This window comes from Lathyrus oleraceus, chromosome 2 (genome assembly GCF_024323335.1).
Source record: "Lathyrus oleraceus cultivar Zhongwan6 chromosome 2, CAAS_Psat_ZW6_1.0, whole genome shotgun sequence".
NCBI lineage: Eukaryota > Viridiplantae > Streptophyta > Magnoliopsida > Fabales > Fabaceae > Lathyrus > Lathyrus oleraceus.
In genome coordinates, this window is record NC_066580.1 from 386051123 (window position 1) to 386065684 (window position 14562).

Here is a 14562-nt window from a genome sequence, read left to right on the forward strand (position 1 = left end):
GAGCATGACTCACTAATGACTACGCTAGACTCCAATCACTAGCTTCTACTCAATCACTGCTCGTTACCTGAAAACATAGTTGTAAGGGTGAGTTCCTCAATCGATATAATAAGCATTATAAAATATCATGTAATGCTAAGTAAATTAACACATTTCATCACCCTAATCAGATCACACATTCAGTAACGGCAACACCAACTCATAATCACAATCATATTCAACACAAACACAAAACACACGTATAATATTGGAATACATCCATTCATATTATACGCCATACATACATTATGCAATGAGACTCCATGCATGCGGTACCGACTATTCGTGAACACATAGTTCAACCTCACCGATCAAATCCAGATACGGCTACCAAGCTCACTAGTCCCACTCATTTGAGACCTAGTGACTCACATCACTAATTCCTCACCATGGGAATTAGCTACCACCCCAAGGGCTATGCTATGCACGCTAAATCACCTAGCATGCAAACATCAACAACAATCCACAATAACTCATCACTAATTCCTCACCATGGGAATTAGCTACCACCATAAAGGCCATACTATGCACGCTAAATCACCTAGCATGCAACATCAACAATCCACAATGGACATATGCTCACACTCTAAGCCATAAACAGTCCATTCACAATAGCATACATAATAGATATATTCACAACATTATGCACACCATCATACATCATCAATACAATTATCACAGAATCATATTATGTCATACCACATAATCAATCACAGTATTAGCACACTCTACTAATACCTACACTGCTCAAAACAACGGGAAATGATCCCTACTATACCCTACACCAACATAGGCCAATCATCAAATATGTCCACAATATTTAAATATCAATTTTCCACTTTCCAAACAGTGTTAACCGATTAACGCCCTGGGTTAACCGGTTAACGCAACACAGAACACGCTTCCTGGCACATTTTAACAGTGTTAACCGGTTAACGCCCTGGGTTAACCGATTAACGCAAGACAGACAGCAATATTTCACAATTCATAACAGTGTTAACCGGTTAACACCCTGGGTTAACCGGTTAACGCAAGACAGAAAGCTGTTCCTGCGCTAACACGAAGCAGAATGCAGAATTCTCCGCATTTTCCGCCGTTGGAGGACTTCCGGACCTCCGATTCCAATTCCGTAAAAAGCTACACGTTCGGAAAATCACAACTCACCCAAATATAGATTCAATTACAGCTTTATCATAACTTATTCATCACAATTTTTCAACACTCATCATCCCAATTAGGGTCCATTCAACGGCTTATTACTACCCATTACATGTTAACCCATAATACCCATTAAACGATGATAAACCCCCCTTACCTGAGTTAATCCGGCAATCCTTTAGCTTCAAGCTCTTCCTTCTTCAACCTTCTTCTCCTGCTCTTCCTCTTTGTCCTTTTCTCACTTTTTGTCGCTTCTCTGGTTTTCACGTGAAAAACCCTTTTTACCAAATGGAACTCTTTATATATATTCCAACTTTATTATTCCAATTTATATTAATTCCAAATAATATTCCAATAATAATCCAATTATTTAATTAAATTAATAAATATACTATTAACTTAATTTAAATAATTATCATATTTTATCGGGGTGTTACAACTCTCCCCCACTAAAAGAGTTTTCGTCCTCGAAAACATACCTCAAGCGAATAACTCTGGATAAGACTCCTTCATCTGACTCTCAAGTTCCCAAGTCACATTGCCACCTGCTGGTCCTCCCCAAGCTACCTTTACCAAAGCAATCTCTTTACCCCGCAACTGCTTCAACTCTCGATCCTCGATCCTCATAGGTGATGTTTCAACAGTCAGGTTATCTCTCACCTGTACATCATCTACTTGGACCACATGCGACGGATCAGGAATGTACCTCCTCAACTGAGACACATGAAAAACCTCATGCAAATTCGCAAGTGACGGCGGTAAAGCGATACGATAGGCTATCTCCCCTATCCTCTCCAAAATCTGATAAGGACCAATAAATCGAGGTGTCAACTTCTTCGACTTCAAAGCTCGACCAATCCCAGTTATCGGAGTAACACGAAGAAACACATGATCTCCCTCTTGAAACTCAAGTGACTTCCTCCTCTTGTCGTGATAACTCTTCTGACGACTCTGAGCAATCCTCATTTTCTCCTGAATCATCTTAATCTTTTCCGTAGTTTGTTGAACAATCTCCGGTCCAACCACAGCACTCTCACCGGACTCATACCAACATAAAGGTGTCCGACATCTCCTACCATACAAAGCTTCAAACGGTGCCATACCAATGCTCGAATGAAAACTATTGTTGTAGGTAAACTCAATCAAAGGTAAATAACAATCCCAAGCACCTCCCTTTTCCAAAACACAAGCCCTCAAAAGATCCTCCAGTGACTGAATCGTCCTCTCAGTCTGACCATCAGTCTGCGGATGATATGCAGAACTCAATCTCAGCTTAGTTCCCAAAGCCCTCTGCAAACCTTCCCAGAATTTCGATGTGAATCTAGGATCTCTGTCCGAAACAATACTCGACGGAATACCATGCAAACTTACAATTTTCTCAATATACAACTCAGCTAATCTCTCTAACGGAGAATCCCTTCTGATCGGAATGAAATGAGCCGATTTTGTCAATCTGTCAACAATCACCCAAATAGCTTCAAAATTCTTAATTGTCCTCGGTAAACCAGAAACAAAATCCATACTGATACTATCCCACTTCCACTCTGGAATAGCCAACGGTTGCATTAGCCCAGACGGCTTCTGATGCTCAATCTTTGACTTCTGACAAGTCAAACAAGAATAAACAAAACTCGCAATTTCTCTTTTCATTCCCGGCCACCAAAATAACTTTCTCAAATCATAATACATCTTCGTAGCCCCAGGATGAATACTCAGGCCACTACGATGTCCTTCCTCAAGAATACTCTTCTTAAGTTCGGTAACATCCGGAATACACACCCGATTACCAAATTTCAAAACACCATTCTCATCAACTCTGAATTCACCACCTTGACCTTGATTCACTAGAGTCAACTTATCAACCAAAAGCACATCGGATTTCTGACCCTCTCTAATCTCATCCAGAATACCACTCGTTAACTTCAACATTCCCAATTTAACACTATTGTGAGTACTCTCACACACCAAACTCAAGTCTCTAAACTGCTCAATTAAATCCAGTTCCTTAACCATTAACATAGACATATGCAATGATTTCCGACTCAATGCATCAGCCACTACGTTTGCTTTACCCGGATGGTAATTCAAACCAAAGTCATAATCCTTCAGAAATTCTAACCATCTTCTCTGTCTCATATTCAGCTCTTTCTGATCAAACAAATACTTTAAACTTTTATGGTCACTGAAAACCTCAAATCTTGACCCGTACAAGTAATGCCTCCATAACTTCAGAACAAATACCACAGCTGCCAACTCTAAATCGTGTGTCGGATAGTTCCTCTCATGAACCTTCAGTTGTCTCGAAGCATAAGCTACAACCTGCTTATTCTGCATCAAACACCACCCAAACCCAACAATGAAGCATCACAGTAAACCTCAAATGGTTCCGACGAACTCGGTAATATCAGAATATGAGCAGTAGTTAACCTTCTCTTTAACTCTTGGAAACCTTCTTCACATTTTGAGTCCCAAACAAACGCTTGCCCTTTTCTAGTCAACATCGTCAACGGTAATGCCAACTTAGAAAATCCCTCAATGAATTTCCTATAGTAACCTGCAAGTCCAAGAAAACTCCTTATCTCAGAAACTGACTTCGGAGCTTCCCACTTAGATACCGCTTCTATCTTAGAAGGATCAACAGCAACACCACCTCTTGAAATCACATGACCAAGAAAACTAACCTCTTCTAACCAAAATTCACACTTGGACAGTTTAGCAAATAACTTCTTTTCTCGTAGAACTCCTAAAACCACTCTCAAATGTTCAGCATGTTCTTCTTCAGATTTCGAATACACCAAAATATCGTCAATAAACACCACAACAAACTTGTCTAGGTACGGATGGAAAATCCTATTCATATACTCCATAAATACCCCAGGCGCATTAGTCACACCAAAAGGCATTACAGAATACTCATAATGTCCATACCTTGTTCTGAAAGCAGTCTTCTGAATATCCTCAATTTTCACACGTATCTGATGATATCCCGATCTCAAATCTATTTTGCTGAACACACTCGCACCAACCAACTGATCCATCAAATCATCAATCCTCGGCAAAGGATACCGATTCTTGATCGTCACTTTATTCAGTTGCCTGTAGTCCACACACAACCTCATAGTACCTTCTTTCTTCTTAACCAATAACACTGGTGCGCCCCACGGTGACACACTCGAACGAATAAATTTCTTATCCAACAGATCTTCCAACTGACTCTTCAATTTAGTTAACTCAACAGCAGACATACGGTACGGAGCCATCGATATCGGCCTAGTACCAGGTACCAAATCAATCGAGAACTCAACTCCATGCTCTGGCGGTAATTCATTCACTTCTTCAGGAAACACATCAGGAAAATCACACACCACAGCTAGATCGCAAATCACCAGTTTATCTTTAGCCTCCAAAGTCGCTAACAGCATAAACAACTCTGCCCCATCTACTACTGCCTCATTCACCTGCCTTGCTGATAGAAACAAACTCTTTCCTTCTTCAATCTCAGGAAAGATCACAGTCTTATCAAAACAGTTGATATAAACTCGGTTAAACACCAACCAGTTCATACCCAAGATAACATCAATCTGCACTAGTGGAAGACACACGAGGTCCATCCCAAAGTCTCTACCAAAAATACTCAAAGGGCAATTTAAACAAACTGAAGTAGTAGTCACTGAACCCTTCGCAGGAGTATCAATCACCATACTCCCATGCATCTCAGATATCTCTAATTTAAGTTTCACAGCACAATCCAAAGATATAAAGGAATGAGTCGCACCTGTGTCAATAATAGCTACAAGAGGAAAGCCATTAATATAACACGTACCTCGGATCAAACGATCATCTGCAGAAGTCTCAGAACCCGATAAAGCAAAGACCTTGCCTCCCGACTGGTTCTCTTTCTTCGGCTTAGGACACTGTGGGCTAATATGACCCACCTCTCCACAGTTGAAACAAGTCATAGTCTTCAACCGGCACTCTGCAGCCAAGTGACCACCTTTGCCACACTTGAAACACTTCTTCTCAGTACTGGTACACTCATGGATACGATGTCCAGCCTGACCACATCTGTAACACTTAGCAGGTGCACTGGAGTCTCCCCCACTAGGTCTCTTCATCCCACTCTGTCTCTGGAAACCTTTGCCAGCTGCATACGGTTTCCCACGATCATTCTGATTCTTGCCTTTCCTATCAACCCTCTGCTGATAGCTCTCCGCTCTGGCCTTGGTATCTTGTTCAAAAATCCTGCAGCAGACAACCAAGTCAGAGAACACTCTAATCCGCTGATACCCAATAGCCTGCTTGATATCGGGACGTAACCCGTTCTCAAACTTCACACATTTTGAAAATTCCCCAGTAGCCTCATCATAGGGAGTGTAATACTTCGACAGCTCTGTGAACTTAGCAGCATACTCAGTAACAGACCGGTTGCCCTGCTTCAATTCTAAGAACTCTATCTCTTTCTTTCCTCTGACATCCTCTGGAAAGTACTTCCTCAGGAATCTCTCTCTGAACACCGCCCAAGTGATCTCAGCATTCCCAGCAGCTTCCAACTCAGTGCGGGCAGCAACCCACCAATCATCTGCTTCCTCTGACAGCATATGCGTACCGAACCTGACCTTCTGGTTATCGGCATACTCAGTCACTCGGAAGATCCTCTCGATCTCCTTCAACCACTTCTGAGCACCATCCGGATCGTATGCTCCCTTGAACATTGGAGGATTGTTCTTCTGGAACTCACTCAGTTGACGAGCAGCTCCCAGTCCCACAACATTCGGATTTCCTCCAAGTACTCCAACTAGCATACCCAGAGCCTCAGCAATCGCAGCATCATCTCTACCTCTTCCAGCCATCTCTATTCTGAAAACCCAATCAAGCTAAAACAATAAGTACTGATAGGGTTACACAACACCTATCCCGTACAGGGGAAACAGAATAATTACGACTCGACCAACCAGGCTCTGATACCACTAATGTAACACCCTTCTAAAATACCCCAATAATTAATTAATTCAACAAATATAAATCAGAGTAGATATGCAATTTAAGGGTGTCACACTTGACACTTCACACCATTCACCATAATAGTTTGTCATGCTCATTTAATAATCAAAATAAAACATTGCACAATTCGCAGCGGATAGAGATCAAATCAATCATGCAAGCCATGTAACACATTACATGTAAAGTTGTTCAACAACCAAATGAAAATAAGTAAAACATCCCGTCCCGATGTTACATCTACCAGAGCATGACTCACTAATGACTACGCTAGACTCCAATCACTAGCTTCTACTCAATCACTGCTCGTTACCTGAAAACATAGTTGTAAGGGTGAGTTCCTCAATCGATATAATAAGCATTATAAAATATCATGTAATGCTAAGTAAATTAACACATTTCATCACCCTAATCAGATCACACATTCAGTAACGGCAACACCAACTCATAATCACAATCATATTCAACACAAACACAAAACACACGTATAATATTGGAATACATCCATTCATATTATACGCCATACATACATTATGCAATGAGACTCCATGCATGCGGTACCGACTATTCGTGAACACATAGTTCAACCTCACCGATCAAATCCAGATACGGCTACCAAACTCACTAGTCCCACTCATTTGAGACCTAGTGACTCACATCACTAATTCCTCACCATGGGAATTAGCTACCACCCCAAGGGTTATGCTATGCACGCTAAATCACCTAGCATGCAAACATCAACAACAATCCACAATAACTCATCACTAATTCCTCACCATGGGAATTAGCTACCACCATAAAGGCCATACTATGCACGCTAAATCACCTAGCATGCAACATCAACAATCCACAATGGACATATGCTCACACTCTAAGCCATAAACAGTCCATTCACAATAGCATACATAATAGATATATTCACAACATTATGCACACCATCATACATCATCAATACAATTATCACAGAATCATATTATGTCATGCCACATAATCAATCACAGTATTAGCACACTCTACTAATACCTACACTGCTCAAAACAACGGGAAATGATCCCTACTATACCCTACACCAACATAGGCCAATCATCAAATATGTCCATAATATTTAAATATCAATTTTCCACTTTCCAAACAGTGTTAACCGATTAACGCCCTGGGTTAACCGGTTAACGCAACACAGAACACGCTTCCTGGCACATTTTAACAGTGTTAACCGGTTAACGCCCTGGGTTAACCGGTTAACGCAAGACAGACAGCAATATTTCACAATTCATAACAGTGTTAACCGGTTAACACCCTGGGTTAACCGGTTAACGCAAGACAGAAAGCTGTTCCTGCGCTAACACGAAGCAGAATGCAGAATTCTCCGCATTTTCCGCCGTTGGAGGACTTCCGGACCTCCGATTCCAATTCCGTAAAAAGCTACACGTTCGGAAAATCACAACTCACCCAAATATAGATTCAATTACAGCTTTAACATAACTTATTCATCACAATTTTTCAACACTCATCATCCCAATTAGGGTCCATTCAACGGCTTATTACTACCCATTACATGTTAACCCATAATACCCATTAAACGACGATAAACCCCCCTTACCTGAGTTAATCCGGAAATCCTTTAGCTTCAAGCTCTTCCTTCTTCAACCTCCTTCTCCTGCTCTTCCTCTTTGCCCTTTTCTCACTTTCTGTCGCTTCTCTGGTTTTCACGTGAAAAACCCTTTTTACCAAATGGAACTCTTTATATATATTCCAACTTTATTATTCCAATTTATATTAATTCCAAATAATATTCCAATAATAATCCAATTATTTAATTAAATTAATAAATATACTATTAACTTAATTTAAATAATTATCATATTTTATCGGGGTGTTACAGTCTACACCAAACCATGGCGTTTGTATTTAGATGGGTCGAGTCACAAAGACGGAACGTGAGTCAGAGTATTGATATTATCCCCACATGATGGTCTGACGAAGATTAAGTACAAGATCAGTGAAAAGTGTTCCAACAATGAAGCCAAGTACGAGGCTTTAATAATTGGTCTTCGACTCTTGAAAGGAATGGGGGCCAGTCAAATTGAAGTAAAGGGAGACTCAAAATTGGTAGTCAAGCAAGTTACACACGAATACAAGTGCATCAAGGGAAGTTTGCTAAAGTATTTTGTGACTAGGACGCAGCTACTAGAACACTTTGAAGTTACGGACATAAGACATATACCGAGAAACGAAAACCAAGAAGCCAACGAGTTGGCCCAAATCGCTTCAGGATATAAGATGTCTAAGTCGAAATTCCAAGATATGATTGAAGTTCGAGAGAAGATGGTGTCGAACACACCACCAACAGAAGATATCCTCGACAGGAATGACAGTCATAATGAAGGGTTCAACGAAGAATGTCAGGAAGCCTGTGGAATCGATAAGTCCTAGGGACATGGAGTTTTCACTGTCAACAGTTCATCACCGAAAGACTAGAGGAAACCGATTGTAGAATATTTATAGAATCCAGTCTGAGGTACTGACAGGAAAACCAAATATAGAGCTTTGAGCTATGTGTTGTCAGGAAACGAATTGCTAAAGAAGACACCCGAAGGGGTAATACTTAAATGTCTGGGAGATATTGAAGCGTATTTGGCCATATATGAGGTGCACAGTGGAGCCTGTGGCACCCACCAGGAAGGCCATAAGATGAAGTGGTTGTTGTTTCGGCAAGGGGTTTATTGGCCTAATATGTGTTGCGTCGAGTTCGCCAAGGGATGCCAAGAATGCCAAAGACACGCAGGTATTCAACATATGTCGGCAAGTGAGTTGCATGCGATCATCAAGCTATGGCTCTTTAGGCGGTGGAAATTAGACGTCATTGGATAAATTCAACCAGCCTCGTCGAAGCAACAGAAGTTCATCCTAGTAGGGATATACTACTTCACCAAGTGGATCAAAGTCGTCCCTCTGGTGAAGGTGGATCAATAGGTGGTGATTGAATACATCCAAAAACATATTGTATATAGATTTGGCATCCTAGAGACCATTACCACAGATCAAGGGTCAGTGTTTGTGGGACAAAAGATGCAAGAGTTCGCTGGCGAGACAGGCTTCAGGTTGGTTACCTCTACATCTTACTATGCACAAGCAAATAGCCAAGTAGAAGCGGACAACAAAGTGATAATAAGTTTGATTAGGAAACATGTTTCCAAAAAATCAAATAATTGGCACAAGACTTTGGACCAACTCCTATGGGCCTGTCGAACGTCCTCAAAAGAGACAACAAATTCGACGCCTTTTCGACTAACTTTTGGTCACGATGCCATATTGCCAGTAGAGATCTACTTGCAGTCCATTAGAGTGCAACGCCAGAACGACCTCCAGTCGGAACAGTATTGGGACATTATGTTTGACGAATTGGTTGATTTGGACGAAGAAAGATTGGCCGCGGCAGAAATGCTGATACGATAGAAGGAACGTGTAGCCAAGGTATACAATAAAAAGGTAAGGGAAAAAACCTTTACTGATAATGATTATGTTTGGAAAGTAATCTTGCTTATGGATCGTCGAGATCGAACTCTAGGTAAATGGTCTCCGAAGTGAGAAGGACCATTTCAAGTAACCCGAACATTCGTTAACAATGCATATGAGATCAAAGAACTTGGTTGGGATCAAAGGATCTTGAGAGTAAATGGGAAATATTTAAATAAATATAAACCTATGTTACAAGAGATCCGGATCCGAACATAACAAGATTCATGGATTCTTTAAAGTGGTCCAAAAGGGCATTACAAAACATGGTCGGCAGACCTTACAAGAGAAACAAAAAACAAAGGAAAAATCAAATGGGGAATCTAGACTTAACATCCTCAAACGAGGTTATCTCGTGACTGATCCTATTGTCTATAGTGACCTTCTTTTCGCGCAAGTATTTTATGTCAGCCCCGATCTTGAGGGCTCTTTCCCCATGGGATATCCCCTTCAGGACCTCATTGTCGACTGCATCTTGCGCAGAAATTCCCTCAACCGTCTCCAAAGAAGCTTTTTGCGCTTCTACCTCAATAATATTTTTATTAAGTTCAGCGATCTAGGCTTGGTAGTCGGAGATCTGTTGATCGAAGGCTTCCCGCTGACGAAGACGCTCCTCTTTCCTGTGTTCAAATTCTTCGAGTTTCCGTTCACATGCCTCACTAGAGTCCCACTCGATCTTTGCCTTATTAAGTTTCGTTTTAATCTAAAGGTCAACATTTTGTTGAAGGTTGAGGTCCTTGACGAATTGAGTAAAGAAGGCCTCAAACTCGACGTAGTACTTGACCATTGAGGCAGGAAGATCATGGAGGGCAAGGGAGTCAAGAAATTTAAAAATATCACGAGCAAGCTCCCATTCTCTTTCAAGAGCGCATAGAAATTCGTCATTGAAGAGTGACACCTTCAGTTGCTAAAGAATGAAAACAACCTCGGCATGAAGCTCTGAGGGAGCAACGACGGTCGAGGATGGGAGCGGCGCGTCAGTCGACAAATGGAGGAATTGTTGTAACTTTCTTAGGGCCTCAACGGGGTTCCTTTGCTTGATAATCCTAAGTTTGCTCGAAGTTAAAGTTTTGTTCGACGCACTTTCGTCGACCACGTTCGGCGGATTGAGAGTTGGTGGAGATGCGGGACTTTGAGGAACCGTTAGGGAGCCTCTTTGAAACTCAGCTTGCCGCTGAGGGCTTAAGACAACGTCAGCTGAAGGATGGTCGGTCGTATCTCTGACCACGGTTTCGACCTCAATCAGAGAGCCCACCGGTCCTTGAAAAATAGAAGTATTAGATCACATGACGAAGAGAAACCCATAAATAATGGGGATGAGTATGGAAAAATACCTGGAGATCCACAGGAGGTGGAGAAGCAGTGGGAGTCCTCTCTGAATCACGAGGAGTGAGAACTTCCTCGATATCGTCCTGGACTATCGAGGAAACCCTTGGAGCCAACTTCGTTGGAGTCTTCTTGGCTTGAGCCTTTTTCCTCCGCATGGGGGTAGGAGGAGTTTTGGGCGGTGCTTTTGATGTAGGAAAAATGTGCGAGTACACACTCCCGTCAGAATCCTCATCGCCCACCACAAGTACTTCTTCGGGTACCTGAATATTAAAATGTGTGAAGAGGTGATAAAAAGTCCTAAGGTGAAAACTTGTTCATGAAGTGAATAGGTAATACCTGTGAGGGGGATCGAAGGCGCTCGTTGTTTCTTCGAGGCCTTCGCCAGAGTCGGCTCAGTAGAGGGGACGACCCTTTTTTGACCCTCATAGCAAAAGCCGTTAGTGTTGTACAACCCCAAGAAAAGAGGAAACTAAATTAGTAACATGTACCTTTTTGGGGGCTTCGTCGACTTGAGGATTTTGGATTTTTGGGTCGGGAGCGTTAACAGACGGAGGCAGAGGTGGTATATTGTTGGCGAGAGTGGAAAGTGCGTCGACTATGTTTTGAAGGAACTGGTCACTTGAGAAAGAATAACTTTGGTAGGAATTCCACCATTCGTCAAAATCAATTGTTGTTAGGAAAGATTGTTGAAACCTGAAGACTGGGAGTTCGTAACGGTTAGTAGATTTACAAAAGTGGAGGCAAATTTGTGATCATCAATTGTTAACGATCGATCAGACCATACAATATCGGTGTCATGAGATACCAGAGGTTTCGGAACCATCGGGCTTAGGCCAAATTGACGAGCCACCAGATTCGGTTGATAGCTCATGAAACCGAACCCTTTCGACCCTAGCTCAATCCTGTAGGACAGCAAGGTAGGAGTCAGGAAAGCTCTCCATATCGCGTTCGATTGGGATGCAGTTTGTGGAGAGCCACCTGGAAAGGGATCTTTGAACCATTTAGGGCCTAAGGTTCGGTCAGCAAATGGCGTCATACCAGGAGCAAATTTGTCTGCTTCCATGAACATATTTAAGTATTTCATGAAGAGATGTGTGTTGGGATTCTCTTGACAGGTCGTCAAAGCCAATCTGGCTCCTTCGATCGGTCGATCTTCATTCAGTCGCATAATACGCTCCGACACGGGGTATCCTAGCTGATATTCAAAAGTAGCATTTAACCAATTTTTCAAGAGCCACAAAAGACCCGATAGGTTCAAGGCTTTAGAATTGTTGGAAAGAAACTTCAGTTTCAGGGTTGCCAACCCCAGAGCCTGATACAAGGAGGCTAGTAGAAATTTGCCTAAAGACACCTGTCGACCCTCATGAATCTGGATTACCAGGGTAATATAGCTCTTCGCTATCTGCAAGGAACCAGGATAGAACACATAGTATGAGAGCCACAAAATTACGAAGGCTATATGCTCCTCGTCGGACACTTCGACAGAATCCTTGTTGTGGTGGTCTTCGATGTAGTTCATAAGGTTGGCCCGACCAAACGAGAAGGTGTTCTCAATTGAAAGGGTGGGATCGAAGGCTTCCCCAAGGGGCGATAGGCCGGTGATCTCCGCCACGTCGAAAAGGGTGGGTGTCAACATCCCACAAGGCAACTGGAACGTGTTGGTCGAGCCTTCCCAGAAATATAGGGACGCCAGCAACATGCAGATTAACACGGTAGGCGTACCTTGATATTTGAATAATTTTGTAGATCCCTGCACTTCTCAATTGGTCTTGGCGCTTTCGTTGGACTTTGTTAAGCCACGCCAGGTATTCCTTGTTTCCAGGAGTAGGCATGGACCTAAAAACCCTGGCTTTCGCCTCCATGAATATGACGTTGAGTATGACAGATTTGTCGAAAGCAGGAGGAGCAGCGGGTTTGTACCCAGGAAAAAAGGCTGCAATGGCCTTTAGGGAAGATTTCTGGTCAGCAAGAGGTCTGTGGAACGCTAGCAATTTCTTATCAACCACGAAAGGAATCAACATTTGGCATTTCCAGTTCTTCACAATGGCTTCATCAGAGGATGTGGGTTGAGGAATGCGATTCATACCCTCTTTTTGAAGGCAATGGGATTGTTTTCAGTAGCATAGGTAGTGATTTCTTTGACATGAGAAGAGGAAGCCATTGTGAGATGAAACAAATGGTTGGAGCTTTGAGATTCTGGGTGATAAGTTACAACGCAGAAGTTGTTTGAAGGTATGAGCAAGAAAAATATGTGAGTATGGAAGCAGAAGAGCGTTTGAGGAAGAAGATGTAGCTATTTATAGGCTAGCAAGATGAATAGTCGAGCACTAAGTGATGGACAAGTGGCTGGCTAGGAACTAGTAAGAAGCGTTAATGGGTTCGGTTGGGATCCCACGACCTAGGGATAACTGCTAATGATGGTGGAGTGTCTTGGGAATCGAGGAGTCGAAGAAAAAAAGTCATCATCACGTACTAGGTCATGAGTGATGATAAGACGGCTAGCCGAAATTTGGGACATCAAAAGGCCAGTTCCTCGATCGACGTGCTCATATCGAAACCAGCCTTTTCAGGGGGAAATTTGTTAGTTGACCGATTTTGGCCAGAGAAGAAAGCTAGTTTCGACTAAGGTACCTGTCGGAGCATCCTCGACAGGATGGTGGACGTGTCCGTAGGTCGACATTTGCAAGCTTTGAAGTCGAAGTGCTTGAAGGGTGAAGGCAGTCGTGGGCAATTAAAGAACGTGGATAGTTATTTACCAACATGGGGGAAGTGGACCAACACGTGGCATCACGAGATGGTTTTTTAACCCTCAGACGGTTACTTTCAATTAGTATTTAAGCCATTGTTAGGGGAGATTCTAGAGGTGGCATTTTTGAACGTTTGCAGTAGGTGTAAAACTTGAAGTACCAAAGCGTTTACGAGAAAAGAGTCAATCTCCTCACAAAAATGTAATTTGCCTTTATTTTACATTCATAAGTCATTTAATATTACCAAAGTTACTTTTGTTTTCTTGCTTTACCATTTATATGTTCCCTTTTTCGTCTTCCTTTTACCACACTCCTAACTAATCAAGAGTTACCTTACGCTTTTTAAAGCTTTCAAAGACATTGTTTACCAAAACACCATACACTCAAACACTAAGTCCAGGACTTTGTAGCCGGTCCTGCAAGTAACCCTCTTATATGAAGGCTAGGGATTATTGACGAAACAACAAAAACATTATCTTGATGTGATGCATGTTGAGAAAAATGTATGTGATAGTTTGATTGGAACATTTTTCAACATTAAAGACAAGACAAAATATACTAAGAAATTTTTGCGAAGATATGGTTGTAATGGGTATACAGCAAGAGTTATCCCCAAAAGACATATGAAACATAACCCATTTTCCCCTAGCATGTCACATTCTGTCCAAAAAAGAAAGAAAAAAGGTTTTGCGAATGTTTTTAAGGTGTCAAAGTTCCCCAATGGTACTAATCAAATGTGAAGAAACTTGTGTCATTGAATGATCTCAAGTTAGTT